Source organism: Scyliorhinus torazame, chromosome 18 (assembly GCF_047496885.1).
Source record: "Scyliorhinus torazame isolate Kashiwa2021f chromosome 18, sScyTor2.1, whole genome shotgun sequence".
Taxonomy (NCBI): Eukaryota; Metazoa; Chordata; class Chondrichthyes; order Carcharhiniformes; family Scyliorhinidae; genus Scyliorhinus; species Scyliorhinus torazame.
In genome coordinates, this window is record NC_092724.1 from 34,124,951 (window position 1) to 34,142,097 (window position 17,147).

The window sequence follows — 17,147 nt, forward strand, 5'->3', positions numbered from 1 at the left end:
ATTCAAAAATTAATTTCTCAGTTAATGATATTGCAGTTTATTCCTGATGATGATTGGAACTTTGGCATATTTTACAAAGAAAGTGTGAAACAAAAATGTGCATTTATATAGCACCTTTCATTTAGTAGAATGTCTCAACTTGCTTCACAGGAGATGTACCAGACACCAAGTCGCATAAGGAGATATTAGGACAAATTACTAATATCTTGGTCAAAGATATTAGAGTATCTAATTCTTTTTTTTCTATTGCTCTGGAGAGATAGGTTTTAACGTGTGTCTTAAAGAATAAGGGTGGCACGGTGGCACAGTGGTTAGCACTGCTGTCTCACAGTGCCAGGGACCCAGGTTTGATTCCGACCTCATGTGACCGTATGGCATTTGCACATTCTCCCCGTGTCTGCGTGGGTTTCCTCCGGGTGCTCCAGTTTCCTCCCACAGTCCAAAGATGTGTAGTTTAGGTGGATTGACCGTGCTAAATTGCCCCTTAGTGTCCAAAGGTTAAGTGGGGTTACGGGGATAGGGCAAGGGATTGGGCCTAGGTAGGGTGTTCTTTTGGAGGGTCGGTGCAGACTCTTTTTCTGCAATGTAGGGATTCTAAGAAAGAGGCAGAGAGGTTTAAGGGCAGAATTAAAAGTTAAGGGCCTTGCCAACATACTAACATTGAAGAAAACTGAGGGTGTACAAGAGTCCTGAATTGGAAAAATGAACAGATATCTGAGAACTAAAAGGCTGGAACAAGTGACAGAGGTTGGGGGAGGATGAGACCATGGAGTTATTTGAATACAAAGAGAAGCATCTTAAATTTAAGACATTGCTTAAAGGGAAGCAATGTAGATCAATTATCATTGGCAAGATGGTGCAAATTAAGATATGGGCAAAAGTTGTTTGGATGAGATGTAGGGAAGGGAGAAAAATGGGATAATCAGAAGAACACGGTGATAGTTGAATGCAGAGGTAACAAAAGGATGAATGAGGGTTTCAGCAGCAGATGGCCTGAGGCAGAGGTGGTGATGGATGATATTACTGAGGTGACTGTAGGTGGTCTTGGTCATGGAGAGGTCAACTCAGGCTTGAACACAATGAATAAGTTTTGAATGGCCTGGTTCAGCCTCAACCAATGATTTGGAAGCAATTGGCTTCTCTATTTGGGCCATTCATGTTGTCTGTCAGATCATTTGCCAATTAGCTCAGTTGGCTGGATGGTTCGTTCAGATATAGATATAGAATTTACAGTGTAGAAGGAGGCCATTGAGTCTGCACCGGCTCTTGGAACGAGCACCCTACCCAAGCCCAAACCTCCACCCTATCCCCATAACCCAGCAGCCCCACCCAACACTAAGGGCAATTTTGGACACTAAGGGCAATTTAGCATGGCCAATCCACCTAACCTGCACATCTTTGGACTGTGGGAGGAAACCGGAGCACCCGGAGGAAACCCACGCATACATGGGGAGAACATGCAGACTCCGCACAGACAGTAACCCAAGTCGGCAATCGAACTTGGGCCCCTGATGCTGTGGAGCAATTATGCTAACCACTATGCTACCGTGCTGCCCTCATGATGCAGAGTGATGCCAACAATGCAGCCTCAATACCCGTACTGGCTGAGGTTACCATAAAGGCCCTGTCTTCTCAACCTTGTCCCTCGCCTGAAGTGTGGTGACCCTCAGGTTAATTCATCACTTCTCTGCTCTCTGCCTCAAAGGAGAGAGCAGCATATGGACCTCTGGATCTATGGCAACAGAATCATTTGCCATTTCCATAGTGATGCCTGCTTCCTCTAACTTACACAGGGGTTCCAAATTCAATGCATGTACATCTCAAAATAATTTTGATCTGATGATCTTTAATATGTACAGATGTACTGTATTGCCAGAATTGTTTTAATGTTGATGCTTTGTACCTGATCAGGTAGCAATGCAATAAACTCTTCACAGATCTGAAAAGCAACCCAAAATAATTTGCTGCTGATTGGACGTAAGAAAACTTACAAATGTTAGTGCTTTTTCTCTTGTATATTGTGAATGTAGCTTATTAATTAAAAGATGAGCTTGAAGAGCTTGGGTATATTTCCAATAATCTAATGTGCACTCCTTCAATTAAATTTTGATGACATATCAGATATTATTGGAGCTATCAAATTCAGCACTGATTTACAGACCTTCCATTTCCTCATTGAGATACAGCAGCAAGTTGACCTAGATTGAATAAATGTGCTCCCTATTTATAGGGTTTCGTTGCAAATTTTCTACTCTGATTATTTTTACAATTACAGTAAATGTCACAACTCTCACTTTGTCATGTTAATTTTCAGAGAGCGGTCCAATTACAAATGTTACTTTTGTAAGGATGACATTTGCATAGTTTTGTTTCAGTTGGTCCTGGATCTTAGCTATGCTTGATATTAGCTTTGCAATGACACCATATTGGCTTTGGCCTTCTTCTATATTGCAGAATATGAAGAAATTCCGAGGGAATTATGCCCAGAAACTTCAATTGAGAAGAATCGGAAAGGAGCTGAACAATTAGGCAGATTGAATGTTCATCAGTATTTCTTAATCAGAATTGGGCATCCTTTCATGAAGGGCAAAGATTCCAACTCGAGGCTGCATAACTGCTGAATTTGTCATATTTTTGTCATATGCATATAAGAAATAAGAGCTGAAGTAGCTCTGAGGAGAGATTGAATAAACTGGGATTGTTCTCCCTCGAGAGACGGAGGCTGAGGGGCGACATGCTTGAAGTTTATAAAATTATTAGGGGTATAGATAGGGTGAACAGTTGGAGGCTTTTTCCCGGGGTGGATATGACAATTACAAGGGGGCACAATTCAAGCTGAGGGGGGAAAGGTCCAGACGAGATGTGCGAGGGAAATGTTTTACACAGAGGGTGGTGGTTTCCTGGAATGCACTGCCAAGTGAGGTGGTTGAGGCAGATACGTTAGCGACCTTTAAGACTTATCTGGATAGGCACATGAACAGACGGGGTATAGAAGGATACAGGCGATTGGTCTAGATAGGACATGTGATCGGCGCAGGCTTGGAGGGCCGAACGGCCTGTTCCTGTGCTGCATTGTTCTTTGTTCTTAGTCATTCAGCTCTTTGAGCCATTCAATATGATCATGGCTGATTTTCTACCTCAACCCCACATACCTGTACTATCTCCAGATCCCTTGGTTAACTTCTAATCCAAACATGTATTGATTACTTGAATATACTCAAGGACTGAACATCCACATATGTCTTGGGGAAGAGAATTCCAAATATTCACAACTCCAAGAGAAGAACTTTCTCTTTATTTCAGTCTTAAATGATCAACCCTTATTCTTGGACTGCTAACTCTAGTTCGAGAACTCGCCAACCAGTGAACATCATCCCATATTCTACCATGTCAAGCCCCTTTAAAAAAATGTTTCAATTAGATCGCCCCATTATTCTATCCTCTAGAGATATAGGACTTGTCTACTCAATCTTACCTAATAGGACAATCCTCTCATTCCAGAAATCTGTCGAGTGAACCTTTGTTGCATTCCCTCAAGGCAAGTACAAACTTCCTTAGACAAGGAGACCAAAACTGTATACATCATACAATTACTTTTGAGTTATCCAGTAAGTATTTCACTGAGTTCGTGGCTGGTATTTGTCTCAGTCGCAATTTCCAAATCTCACAAATGTACTGGTACTTGTTAAATGAAATAGGGTATGAGAGAAGACAGGGAAAAGCCACTGACACATTCTGCAAAGAGAAAACTGAGACCGAACGTGTCATTCACCACTAAATAATTGACTCCATTGGTCATTGGCAAGGTTCTCCGGTTCCCCAGCCACATGTTTATCGGCTGCATACCATTTGCTGGGATTGTCTATTCCCGTCGATTGTCAATGGGAATTCCCATTGAAGCCACCCCACGCCACAGAGATCTGCAGGAGGGAATGCACTGCCGGTGGGATTAGAGAATCCTAAAGGCCGGAGAAGTGCGGCCCATATAGCACTTCGATTATTCCAGATAAAACTGCACATTGAGAGTTAATTGGATGATGGAAACTACATTGTTGAACAGCAATGTAGCAAGTTCCAAAGTCTTGAAGCTAGAAATGTTCAACATGTCATGGGCTCTCCATTGTGGCAGAATTTTTACAATATCGTGTGCGTTTCAAAGACGATTGTTAGACAGTTAAGATGAGTTAAACTCACCAGTGATGGCTTTCAGTTGTTGCAAAACAATGGCCTGGACGTTTAGCACAATGGAGTGACTCTCCGTCGTGGGAAAAGAGCGCGGAAACCTGAATGTGGTAGTATGTATTGGGGGTCATGTGGGACTGGAAGCCCTAATGTCATTGGCTGACAGATCCCGGGTCCTGGTTGGCCGTTGACCTCTAGCCCTGCCCTGAAGGCGGAGTATAAGAAGCCGGAGTCTTCCCCCGCAGGCCAGTTTACTATCGAGCTGCGGGGGAACAGACACGCTTAATAAAGCCTCATCGACTTCACTCTATTCGTCTCATGGAGTCTTTGTGCGCTACAATTTATTAAGCGTGCCTAAAAAGGACTATGGAGCTCAGGATCATCCCGGAATGCCTGAGGATCAGCCCCCACGCAGTGAACACGGCAGCAGCCTTCAAGCACTGGCAGACTTGTTTCGAGGCCTACCTCAGAACGACCACCGGCCGGGTCACAGAAGACCAAAAACTGCAGGTCCTGCACTCGAGGGTGAGCACGGAGATTTTCTCCCTCATCGAAGACGCGGAGGATTTCCAGACGGCGTTCGCAGCACTGAAAAGTCTCTATGTCCGCCCAGTTAACCAAATCTATGCTCGCTACCAGCTCGCGTCGAGACGGCAAGCTCCCGGAGAATCGATGGACGAATTCTACGCCGCGCTGCTGATTTTGGGACGAGCCTGCAGCTGCCCGTCGGTGAACGCAAACGAACACACGGACATGTTAATGCGCGATGCTTTTGTGGCAGGTATGCAATCTTCCCATATCCGGCAAAGACTTCTAGAAAAAGAGTCGCTAGGACTCTCAGAGGCACGGGCCCTAGCAGCCTCCCTAGACGTGGCCGCGCGTAATACCCGCGCCTACGGCCCCGACCGCGCGGCAGCCCATTGGGCCCCGTACGTACCCGTCGCGGCAAACCCCCTACCCCCCCTCCGGACACCCCACAGGCTTGCGCGGTCCAAACGCCGAGTCGCACCGGGGGCGCCCGCTGTTATTTCTGCGGCCAGGCGAAACACCCCCGACAGCGCTGCCTGGCCCGCGCAGGTATCTGCAAAAGCTGCGGGAAAAAGGGCCATTATGCGGTTGTGTGCCGGTCCCGCGAGGTCGCCGCTGTCCCGGGAGACCAGGGAGCCCTGCAAGCCGTTTACGCGCCCCAAACCCCCCCAGCACGCCATGTACGACCCGCAGGCGCAGCCGCTCTGGGTCTCGACCACCGCGGTCCCGGGAGAACAGGGAGCCCTGCACGCCGCTTACGCTCCCCAACCCCCCTCCCCACAGCCCATGTATGATCCGCCGCCGGCGCTACCGCTTTGGGTCCCGGCCAACACTCTCCACGGAGAGGAGGGAGTTTTGCGCGTCCCTAACCCCCACCCCGCGCCCCACGCCTGACCCGCCGGCGCCACCTACTTGGGCCCCGACCACCGCTGTCCCCGGTGAGGGAGCTCCGCGCGGTCCTAGCGCTCGCGGTCCTAGCGCTCGCGGTCCTAGCACTCCCCAGTCCCCCCAGCGCACCATGTGCGACCCACAGACGCCGCCATTTTGGGTCCCGGCCACCACGAGGGGAGGAGGGGCGCCGCCATCTTGGACCACCCCAGACCTGTACGACGCGTGGGGGCGGCCATTTTGTCCACCCCGCCGCCATCTTGTGACCCCCCAGCCACGTGCGATGTATGGGGCGGCCATTTTGTCCATCCCCGACGCCATCTTGGACGGCAACAACGGACCCCACTCCACTACTACAACCACGTTTCGCTTCAATTACGGTCGATCAAGCTCGGCCCCGGACACTCCAGACGACGATGACAACGGTGCTAATAAACGGCCACGAGACGCCATGCCTAGTCGACTCCGGGAGCACGGAGAGCTTTATACACCCCGACACGGTAAGACGCTGTTCCTTGACCACCTATCCCAGCGCACAAAAGATTTCCCTAGCTGCAGGATTCCACTCCGTACAGATCCAGGGATTCTGCATAGTTACCCTAACGGTGCAGGGGAGGGAGTTCAAAAACTACAAACTAAACGTCCTTCCCCAACTCTGTGCCCCCACCTTGCTGGGATTAGATTTCCAATGCAATCTACAGAGCCTTACGTTCAAATTCGGCGGCCCAATACCCCCACTCACTATCTGCGGCCTCGCAACCCTCAAGGTGCAACCCCCGTCCTTGTTTGCGAACCTCACCCCGAATTGCAAACCCGTCGCCACTAGGAGCAGATGGTACAGCGCCCAGGACCGGACCTTCATTCGGTCCGAAGTCCAGCGGCTACTAAATGAGGGCATAATCCAGGCCAGCAATAGTCCCTGGAGAGCGCAGGTGGTAGTAGTGAAGACAGGGGAGAAACAAAGGATGGTCATTGGCTATAGCCAGACCATCAACAGGTACACATAACTAGACGCGTACCCTCTTCCCCGCATATCCGACATGGTCAACCGGATTGCCCAATATAAAGTCTTCTCCACCGTGGACCTCAAGTCCGCCTACCATCAGCTCCCCATCCGCCCATGTGACCGCAAGTACACAGCCTTCGAGGCAGACGGGCGATTATACCATTTCCTACGGGTCCCTTTTGGCGTCACAAACGGGGTCTCGGTCTTCCAACGGGAGATGGACCGAATGGTTGATCAACATGGGTTGCGGGCCACGTTCCCGTATCTCGACAATGTAACCATCTGCGGCCACGATCAGCAGGACCACGACGCCAACCTCCAAAAATTCCTCCAGACCGCCAAAGCCTTGAACCTCACGTACAATGAGGACAAGTGCGTTTTTAGCACCGATCGGCTAGCCATTCTGGGCTACGTAGTGCGCAATGGGATGATAGGCCCCGACCCGGAACGTATGCGCGCACTCATGGAATTTCCCCTCCCGCACTGCCCAAAAGCCCTGAAAAGCTGCCTGGGGTTCTTTTCATACTACGCCCAGTGGGTCCCCCAGTACGCAGACAAGGCCCGCCCCCTAATACAGACCACGACCTTCCCTCTGTCGACAGAGGCTTGCCAGGCCTTCAGCCGCATCAAAGCGGATATCGCAAAGGCCACGATGCGCGCCATCGACGAGTCCCTCCCCTTCCAGGTCGAGAGCGACGCCTCTGACGTAGCTCTAGCGGCCACCCTTAACCAAGCGGGCAGACCCGTGGCCTTTTTCTCCCGGACCCTCCACGCCTCAGAAATCCGCCACTCTTCAGTAGAAAAGGAAGCCCAAGCCATAGTGGAAGCTGTGCGACATTGGAGGCATTACCTGGCCGGCAGGAGATTCACTCTCCTCACTGACCAATGCTCGGTAGCCTTCATGTTCGATAATGCACAGCGGGGCAAAATCAAAAACGACAAGATCTTAAGGTGGAGGATCGAGCTCTCCACCTTCAACTATGAGATTTTGTATCGTCCCGGAAAGCTGAACGAGCCGTCCGATGCCCTATCCCGCGGCACATGTGCCAACGCACAAATTAACCGCCTCCAAACCCTCCACAAGGACCTCTGCCACCCGGGGGTCACTCGGTTTTACCACTTCATCAAGTCCCGCAATCTCCCATACTCTTTAGAGGAGGTCCGTACAGTCACAAGGGACTGCCACACCTGCGCGGAATGCAAGCCGCATTTTTTCAGGCCGGATGGAGCGCACCTGATTAAGGCTTCCCGCCCCTTTGAACGCCTCAGTCTCGATTTCAAAGGGCCCCTCCCCTCCACCGACCGCAACGCATATTTTCTTAATGTGGTGGACGAATACTCCCGCTTCCCTTTTGCCATTCCCTGTTCTGGCATGACCGCGGCCACAGTCATTAAAGCCCTGAACAGCATCTTCACACTGTTCGGTTACCCCGCATACGTCCACAGCGACAGGGGGTCCTCTTTCATGAGTGACGAGCTGCGCCAGTTCCTGCTCAGCAAGGGCATAGCCTCAAGCAGGACGACCAGCTACAACCCCCGGGGGAACGGGCAAGTAGAGAGGGAGAACGGCACGGTCTGGAAGGCCGTCCTACTGGCCCTACGGTCCAGGGACCTCCCAGTTTCACGGTGGCAGGAGGTCCTGCCGGACGCTCTCCACTCCATCCGGTCGTTATTATGTACGAGCACTAATCAAACGCCTCATGAGCGTCTCCTTGTTTTCCCTAGGAGGTCCTCCTCTGGAACGTCGCTGCCGACCTGGCTGGCGGCCCCAGGACCCATCCTGCTCCGAAAGCATGTGCGGGCACATAAGGCAGACCCGTTGGTCGAAAGGGTTCACCTCCTCCACGCGAACCCCCAGTACGCCTACGTGGAGTACCCCGACGGCCGACAGGACACGGTCTCCCTGCGGGATCTCGCGCCCGCCGGCAACACGCACACCCCCCCGACACCATCAACCCAACCCCCCCCCTTCCTGCCACTGCCGCACCCCGCGACCGCCCCCTTCCCAGGAGGATCGGTTCCCCTCCCCTCAGCACCGACAAAGAATAAAGCCCAAGCTGAAACCATAAGGCTCCTGGAGGCGACAACACCGGTACAAGCACCACCACCACCGGGACCGAGGCGATCGACACGGACGACCAGACCACCCGACCGACTCGTGGCGTCGATCTAAAACTAAATATGGACTTTTCACAAGAACATTTTGCTTTTCTTCCTATACCCTCTGTAAATAGTTGCAACAGGACAAAATTGTACAATACTGTATTGCCATGTGAATGTTTTTTTTTCCTCACAGGACCAGCCCTGTAAACCCTTACCACCATACGAAGCATCACCCCGCCGGGTTCATTTTTGACAAGGGGTGAATGTGGTAGTATGTATTGGGGGTCATGTGGGACTGGAAGCCCTAATGTCATTGGCTGACAGATCCCGGGTCCTGGTTGGCCGTTGACCTCTAGCTCCGCCCTGAAGGCAGAGTATAAGAAGCCGGAGTCTTCCCCCGCAGGCCAGTTTACTATCGAGCTGCGGGGGAACAGACACGCTTAATAAAGCCTCATCGACTTCACTCTATTCGTCTCACGGAGTCTTTGTGCGCTACACTGAACACGACATTTTAATTGTCACAGGGGTGGGAATGGAGTCGGGCTGGGGTTCACGCATGGATGGTTTTCAGAGGCGGCTGACTATTTAAATCATCAGCTACCTCCACTGAAGTGGGTTTTTGTTCGGCCAGGAGTGTGAAATCTGAAGTCTGCAGATTAGGCAGAGTAAAGCAGGTCTGAACTTTGGATAGTCAAGATACTCCATTGGAGAGATAAGGGTTTCCACATTGGATCTGGTCCCAGGACACATTTGGTGGAGGAGCCTTTGGGATAGGTCAGGTGCCCTTTGGAATAATTAAAAGTAGGCATAGGTATGAGTAAAAAGTGCTTCCACCCATAACTGTCAAGCTCATTTGAAATGTTAACTGATGTGTCAAAATCAAATGTCAAAACTGTCAAGAGGACCTTTCAGAAGCAATTGTCAAAGGGAGCTGTCAAGTTGTCAAGGTATTTATAAGATATTCCTTGTAAATTTTTATTTAAAAAAATGTCTGAAGTGTTAAAAAATCCCTTGCTATGGGACAGGAGCTAGAATGGCATGTAGACTACAGAGTTATGGAGGTGGATACAGGGGCATTGAGGTGGAATGGGTTAGCACGGATGGGGCTTGGGGAGTGTTTGGCGAGGGTGGTGAGGGTTGAGGGCTGGAGGGTTACCATCAGTGATAGATTAGTCTCTGGTTTAAGGAGCAAAGCTATTCAAAAGCGATTGTTAACCAAAAGCAACCTGACCTTAAAGAAATCTTTGGAAATTGCTCTATCCATGGAATTAGCAGCTACAGAAGCTCAGCAGTTGAGTTCATAAGATGTTGGCTGAAACTCGAATGCAAACACAAACTCGTACTTGCCATAGGTGTACAAAAACCGGGCACTTGGCAGCAGATTGTTGGCGCAAAGACATCATGCCCAGAAATTGTGGCAGCAAGGGCCACATTGCACGCACTTATTCGGAAAAGAAACAAGCTTCAGGCAAAAGTTGCTAAAAGCAACAGCTGAACAAAACAATAGCAAGCTGAATCAAGGAAAAAGTGTCCACGTGGTACAAAAATTGATATGAGAAGAAACTCAATGCACAGTCTGAAGATGAACTGCCATTACATGTACTATAATAATAATAATAATAATCTTTATTAGTGTCACAAGTAGGCTTACATTAACTCTGCAGTATTGCTGGGGCAACTAACCGATATTTGGTCACTCCATTACTGGATTGACAGCCTGTGAAGTTGGAGGTGGACACTGCGCTAGTGCTAGAGACAATTTATCAAGAAAAGCTCTGACATATTGCTCTTCACCCCTCGAATATAGTGTTAAAAACCTACATTGGGGAAGTAATTTCATTGAGAGGCCGTATTGATGTAACAGTTCAATTAAATGGACAGACGGCAGATTTATCCTTGCACAGATCCAAAGGAAATTATCTAGCACTAATGGGAAGACCTTGGCTGGAAAAGATCAGATTAAATTGGGCCGAGGTAAATCTGTTGACAGATTCCGAATCAGGCCTACCTAAAATTTTGAAGAAACATTCCACTATCTTCAATGGTGAGCTGGGAAGCATGACGAATATCTCAGTAAAGCTGAAGATCAGGTGAAGAAGCCAGGTGAGATGCTTAAATGCTAGGTCAGCGCCATATGCAATCACACCTAAGGTAGAGGCAGAATTTGAACAGCTGGTCAGAACAGGAGTCCTTGAACCCGTTAATGGATATTTGGGCTATGCTGCTTATACCCGTGATGAAAAAAGACAGATCTGTACGCATTTGTGGCGATTTTAAAATCACTATTAATCCTCTACTGTGTGGAGAACAGTACTTTCTTGACTGATGATGTACTCGCTTAGTTGGCTGCTGGCCAACACATCAGTAAAATCGACCTCAGTCAAGCATATCTTTAAATGAACGTGGATCAGGATTCATAACCGTCATTGATGATTATGACACACAAAGGGAATACACTCAATACAAGAGATTACCATTTGGCATCACTTCAGCGACAGCATTGTTCCAATGAGCTCAAAGGCTAGGGACCAAATCTTAAACGGATTAGACGGAGTCTAATGTTACCTGGATTCATCTTGGTTACTGAGAAGAATGAGGAAGAACATCTCTGCAATCTAGATGCCACACTCCAGAAATTAGAAGATTATAGATTAAGAGTCCGAAAGACAATTTTTTTTCTCCAATTTTCAATTAAATATCTGGGTCATGTCATCGATGCCAAGGGACTGCATAAGTCACTTTCGAAAGTCAAAGTCATTACCGATGTACCCCCACCTCAAAATGTCAAAGAACTTCGACCTTTCTTAGGCTTACTAAATTACTATGGAAGGTTTGTCCCTAATTTGGTGACTATTCTAAAACCCTTGCATAATCTACTGTGTTAAATTAAAAAGTGGGAATGGAAGGACCAATGTGAAAGAAAATTCATGAAAGCCAAAGAGGCGCTACTCAAATCAGAAGTTCTGACACATTTTAATCCAAATTTACCCCTGCAACTGTAATGTGACACTTCACCTTATAGGGTTAGGGCAATGGTTTCCCACATAACGCCCACAGGTGAAGAGAGGCCGATAGCCTTTGTGTCAAAGGCCTTGAATAAAGCCAAAAGCAATTGTGTGCAGATAGAGAAAGAAGCCCCAGGAATCATTTTTGGAATAAAACGGTTCTACCAATTCCTGTATTGGAGGAAATTCATTTTATTGATGAACCATTGTCCACTAACAACTATTTTTGGATCTCATACCCGGATTCCATCACTGGCAGTGAGCCGAATGTAGAGGTGAGCATTGCTCTTGTCATCTCACACACACACAATCAAGTGTCGTCAGTCAAAGTTTCAGGGGAATGCAGGTTGGCTCTCCCAACTACCCTTACCAAAGAGCTAATAATAATAATAATCTTTATTGTCACAAGTAGACTTACATTAACACTGCAATGAAGTTACTGTGAAAAGCCCCTAGTCGCTACATTCCGGCGCCTGTTCGGTAACACAGAGGGAGAATTCAGAATGTCCAAATTACCCAACAGCACGTCATTCGGGACTTGTGGAAGGAAACCGGAGCACCCGGAGGAAACCCACACAGACACAAGGAGAACGTGCAGACTCCATACAGACAGTGACCCAAGCCGGGAATCGAACCTGGGACCCTGGAGATATGAAGCAACAGTGCTACCCACTGTGCTACCATCAATAAGCAGGTTGTGTGGAAACATTTTCTCCTGCGCGCAAATAGATAACATTCCTGTAACTGCAGGACACGTGAAGAAGCATACCAGAAATGATCCACTATTGGCAGAGGTTATGGATCTGGTGCTTCGAGGCAAAACTTCCAGAGTAAACCCTGAGTTAAAGCCATATTCCATCCGAAGATTTGAGTTATTGGCACAGGTAGGTTGTTTCCCCCTCGGGAATGAAAGCCATCATTCCACCATTATTAACAGAACGTGTATTCAACCAATTACATGAAGGTCACTGTGGTATTATAAGGATGGAGGCGAAAGCCAGGAGCTATTTTTGGTGATGGGGCTCGATGCTGAAATTGAGAAGATGGGAATTTGTTCACCAGGGTCAAGAGGTTCTCGCAAGGAATTATACCACAGGTGAAAAGTGGATTCTTGCCACCACCTTAGCACAGATAGGACTGGTCTCCTACACTGTACAAACCTGAGATGATGTAACATGGAGAAGGCATATGGATTAGCCTTTGGTCACAAGAACCAATCTGCTAGCAGCTGAACTGAGAGAGAGTACAAATCCAGCTGTGCCAAGGGACAACCTGGACTGATTCCTGGGATGGCGGGACTGTCATATGAGGAGAGATTGACTAGGTTGGGATTGTTCTCGCTGGAGTTCAGAAGAATGAGGGGGGCTGTCATAGAGACTTATAAAATTTTAACGGGACTAGACAGCGTAGATGCAGGGAAGATGTTACCAATGATGGGTGTGTCCAGAACCAGGGGTCATAGTCTGAGGATTCAGGGTAAACCATTTCAGACAGAGATAAGGAGACATTTCTTCACACAAAGAGTGGTGAGCCTGTGGAATTCATTACCACAGGAAGTAGTTGATGCTAAAACTTTGAATATATTCAAGAGGGGGCTAGATATAGCACTTGGGGAGAATGGGATCAAAGGCTATGGGGAGAAAGCAGGATTAGGCTCTTGAGTTGGATGATCAGCCATGCTCGTGATGAATGGCAGAGCAGGCTCGAAGGGCCAAAGGCCTCCTCCTGCTCCTACCTTCTATGTATCTATGTATGTACCTTCCCGCAAACCTGACAATAACCGAGCTAATGGGGAAAACAGCACCTCAATTGCAAATCAAACACCGAGTCATCCTCCAATCACGTCGACTCTGGTGAAGATAACCCTATACTGACGACGCTCAGACCAAGCCAAAGTCACAGAGGTTGCAGCAAGTACTAAGAACACGACGCCTGAGATTCACCGACAACCACGCTGAGAACGACAATCTTTGAAACATCTGACGTACTGACTGCTGCTGTTGATTGATTGTTCATGTTGCTAATTGATTGTTAATGTCAGGGAGCTTTGATTTAAAAGGGGAGGAAATGTTGCATAATCAGAGTGTTTCCTCACAAGAAACGGTGTAGCCATTGGCTGTTTACGTGGGAAAACAGACAGTCTAACATCGCATCCTGTAGTGTTAACATCCTCAAAATAAAACGTTGCGTTTTGGTTCAACCACCAAGACCTGCAGACTCAATCTTAAATCCACCACAATGAGAAAACCAGAATGCCTGACCAGGAATCTTTCTCACCTATACCGCCTGCCATTGGTATGTGTGGGAAGGATTTGCAGGTTGATAATCAGCCTGTTTACCCACAATATGAACCTACTTTCCTCAGCCATCAAGTCCTGAGGTGGGACTCAAACCTTAAACTTCTGGTTCAGAGGCAGGACAATACCTATTACACAGAAGTCCTCCTTTTGCCACAGTAACATCCTGTAATATCTCAAAATACGAAGAAAATGTTAATTAAAGTTAGAAAATCCAATTAAATTCTGACCTTTAAGACTTTCGGTCATGACTTCATTCCATGTTAATGTCAAGTTTTCCGACCAAAAGTATGTATTTTGATTTTCTCCGAACCTTGTAACAGATATTTTAAAGAGAGATAGTTTCACGAAGAATCAGATCTGAGTGAACTAAAAATAAAAATCAGTATTTCAGGAATAAAGTTACTCAAATAACAGCTGTATGAAGGATGTCTTAACTTTTCACGCATCATTGCATGAAGAAACTGTCACCACACTACCCAGAAGATTGTTTTCCTTTTGTAGATGTTTGGTACAATCTGCAAAAATAGCTTCTAATAGCCATCCCATCCCAAGTTATTGCTGGGTAAAGGGCATCATGAATACAGTATCCAACAGCGGTCAAATAGCTGTGATCTATAATTATTTATGCTAATCATATCTCTTCATGAAGACAGGCCTTTGGAAGGCATTTTGTGTTCAAAATTACAGAGTTCACATGTCATGCCATATTTGAAAAGTGGGATTTGTCAAATTTAGTGTTTGAAATATCTATACATCTTTTTTTCTGGGGAGCCGGACACGGTCATCAAAAAGAGACATGGAACTGAACTGATTATTACTTTTCGGAGCTCACAATGTAGGAAAGAATATACAGCTTTTAAAAAAGATATTTATCAATACGAGTATTTTTCAGAAGCTTCTTAATTAAATCACCCCCCACCCCCCTCCACCTCCTTCTTTCAAATAGTTTAAGTTTATACAAAGGGACGAGAAACTCAAAACCTCAGTGCTCACTATTCAGTAGCCAAACAGCCTATGTGGGCAGGAATCATTTCCCAGTTCTGGGAGGAATTGTACTACGCCCGTACTTGGTAACATTGATGCGCTTAGCAACAGAAGTGCACACTGGCAACCTTTTAAGTAGAGTCTGATTTATTTCGGTTTGTGGCCTGCGTGTCTTGCAGGACCTGTTTCCAACTTTTGAATCCCCCATTCACGATGTTCTGAACTCGCACAATTTATATAATCGTTCAGTATAATGATGTCACTCCAGCCTCTCTATTATTTCTGCTGCTTCCTTTCAAAAGCGAGAACAACTGTTCTGTACAGAGGGGGGCCAGAACCTCACACAGCGTTTGTATTGTTGCACCAATGATTTCTGAAGTGGCAGCTATCTCACTACTTTGATTAAATCTTAACCTTTCAAAACATCCCAACATCTGATTTGCTTCACTTTCTGGCAGCGAACATTATTACACCATGTTATTGAAAATATGGAAAGATGTGTCATTTGAAACATGGAAGTCTGGCAATATCTGGTCTGAGAGAAACATGAGAGGATACAGGGAAAGATCCCACAAAGGGTTAACAGCAGCTGCCAGAGCAGGATTGTAAAATGCAGATAGCCTTGGTCAAGCAGGCTTAGCAAACAAGACAAACAGGATTTTGAATGAAGCCAAAAACAATGGCTCACACCTTCATTGAAAGTAACTATCGTAGTAGCATCTGGAAAGGAAAAGATAAGGTTCAGTTGAATTTGGTGACAATTCTAGGTGTGAATTTGCTAATACCAGGTAAATGAAAGAAAACTGGAGACTATAAGTCTACGAGAAACATAATTCAAAGCCAAAATCAAAGTCAAAATTATGAGCTGAGGACACAATTGGAAAATAAAACTATAGAAATGGCAGGAACCAAACCAAAAGTAACACCTCTGGAAGTCAAAGCATGTTGAACATCACAAAGGAAACAATGTAATCAGATCAATGAGATGAAGTCATGTCAAAATGAATACTTAGTTGGATTAGAAAGTTTAGATCAAAGATACTTTTTACAATCAAAGTGAAAAATGTTACTTTACAATAACGTCATAAAAACTTAATAACTGTTAGAAAAATATATAGACCTAGAGACCAGAGCAGGAACTACCCAGGACCAGAACTCAGAGAGAATCAGAGAAGGAACAAGAGAAGCAGCTCAGAATCAGAGTACAGTCAGCTCGGCCATGGGAAAGGGACAGGGCAAAGCAGCCGAGCTAAAATAGCTAATATATCGAAGGAAGACTAGAATTTAAAGAGTAGGCAGATTCAGCTCAGAGTCAGCTCAGAGATAGCCAGCAGAGCTAGCTCTCACAGCTTGGTACATGGGAAAGATAGGACACAGCAACCGAGCTAACCAGCGAATACCTCTAAAGAAGACCAGACTTTAAAGAAGATTGATTGTCAAGTTGGGCCTGAAGGTCCCTTCAACCAACCAGAAGGATCCAGAAGCAAGATCTTTTCCCTTTCTGTAAAGAAAGTATTTGCAGCTTTTAAAAGAAAAAATATAATAATAAAATAACTTAATTTAGCCTGAAATAGTGGTTATTCCAAAGTCTACTTTACTTACTTAGCAATGCGGGACCCAGGATCGATGCTACTAAGTGGTAAGTAGATTAAATCTTCGGTGAAGGTATGGGTTATACCGGGGGATAACTTGAAAGCATAGTTTGACCTGAATAGCACCCACTGAAGCTTGCATCGGAGTCGGGGAGTGAGAATCCCTGATCACCATTTAGAATGTCGGCCCTTTTTGGTATAGGGGGACTTCTAAGAATAGTGGTGAGTTTTCAAAAACATGCTGCCCAACGTTTTAATTGAAACCCTGTTAATTACACCTAGCAGGTTGCTTTATTTTCTACATGGCACCCGTCGTGTTAACACTGTGTTAATTACGCCCAGCCGGTTGTTTTGCATTCTCCATGGTATCCAGCGTGGAGGCCTAGAATATTAGAAGTTTCTAGGTAAAACGAGGCTAGAATATTAGAAGTTTCAAGTTGAGCAGAATGGGGGCTAGAGTGGGGGCTAGAATATTAGAAGTTTCTAGTTCCCAAGAAACGGTTGGAATATTAGAAGTTTCTAACCGGCACAAAGGCTAGAATATTAGAAGTTTCTAGTC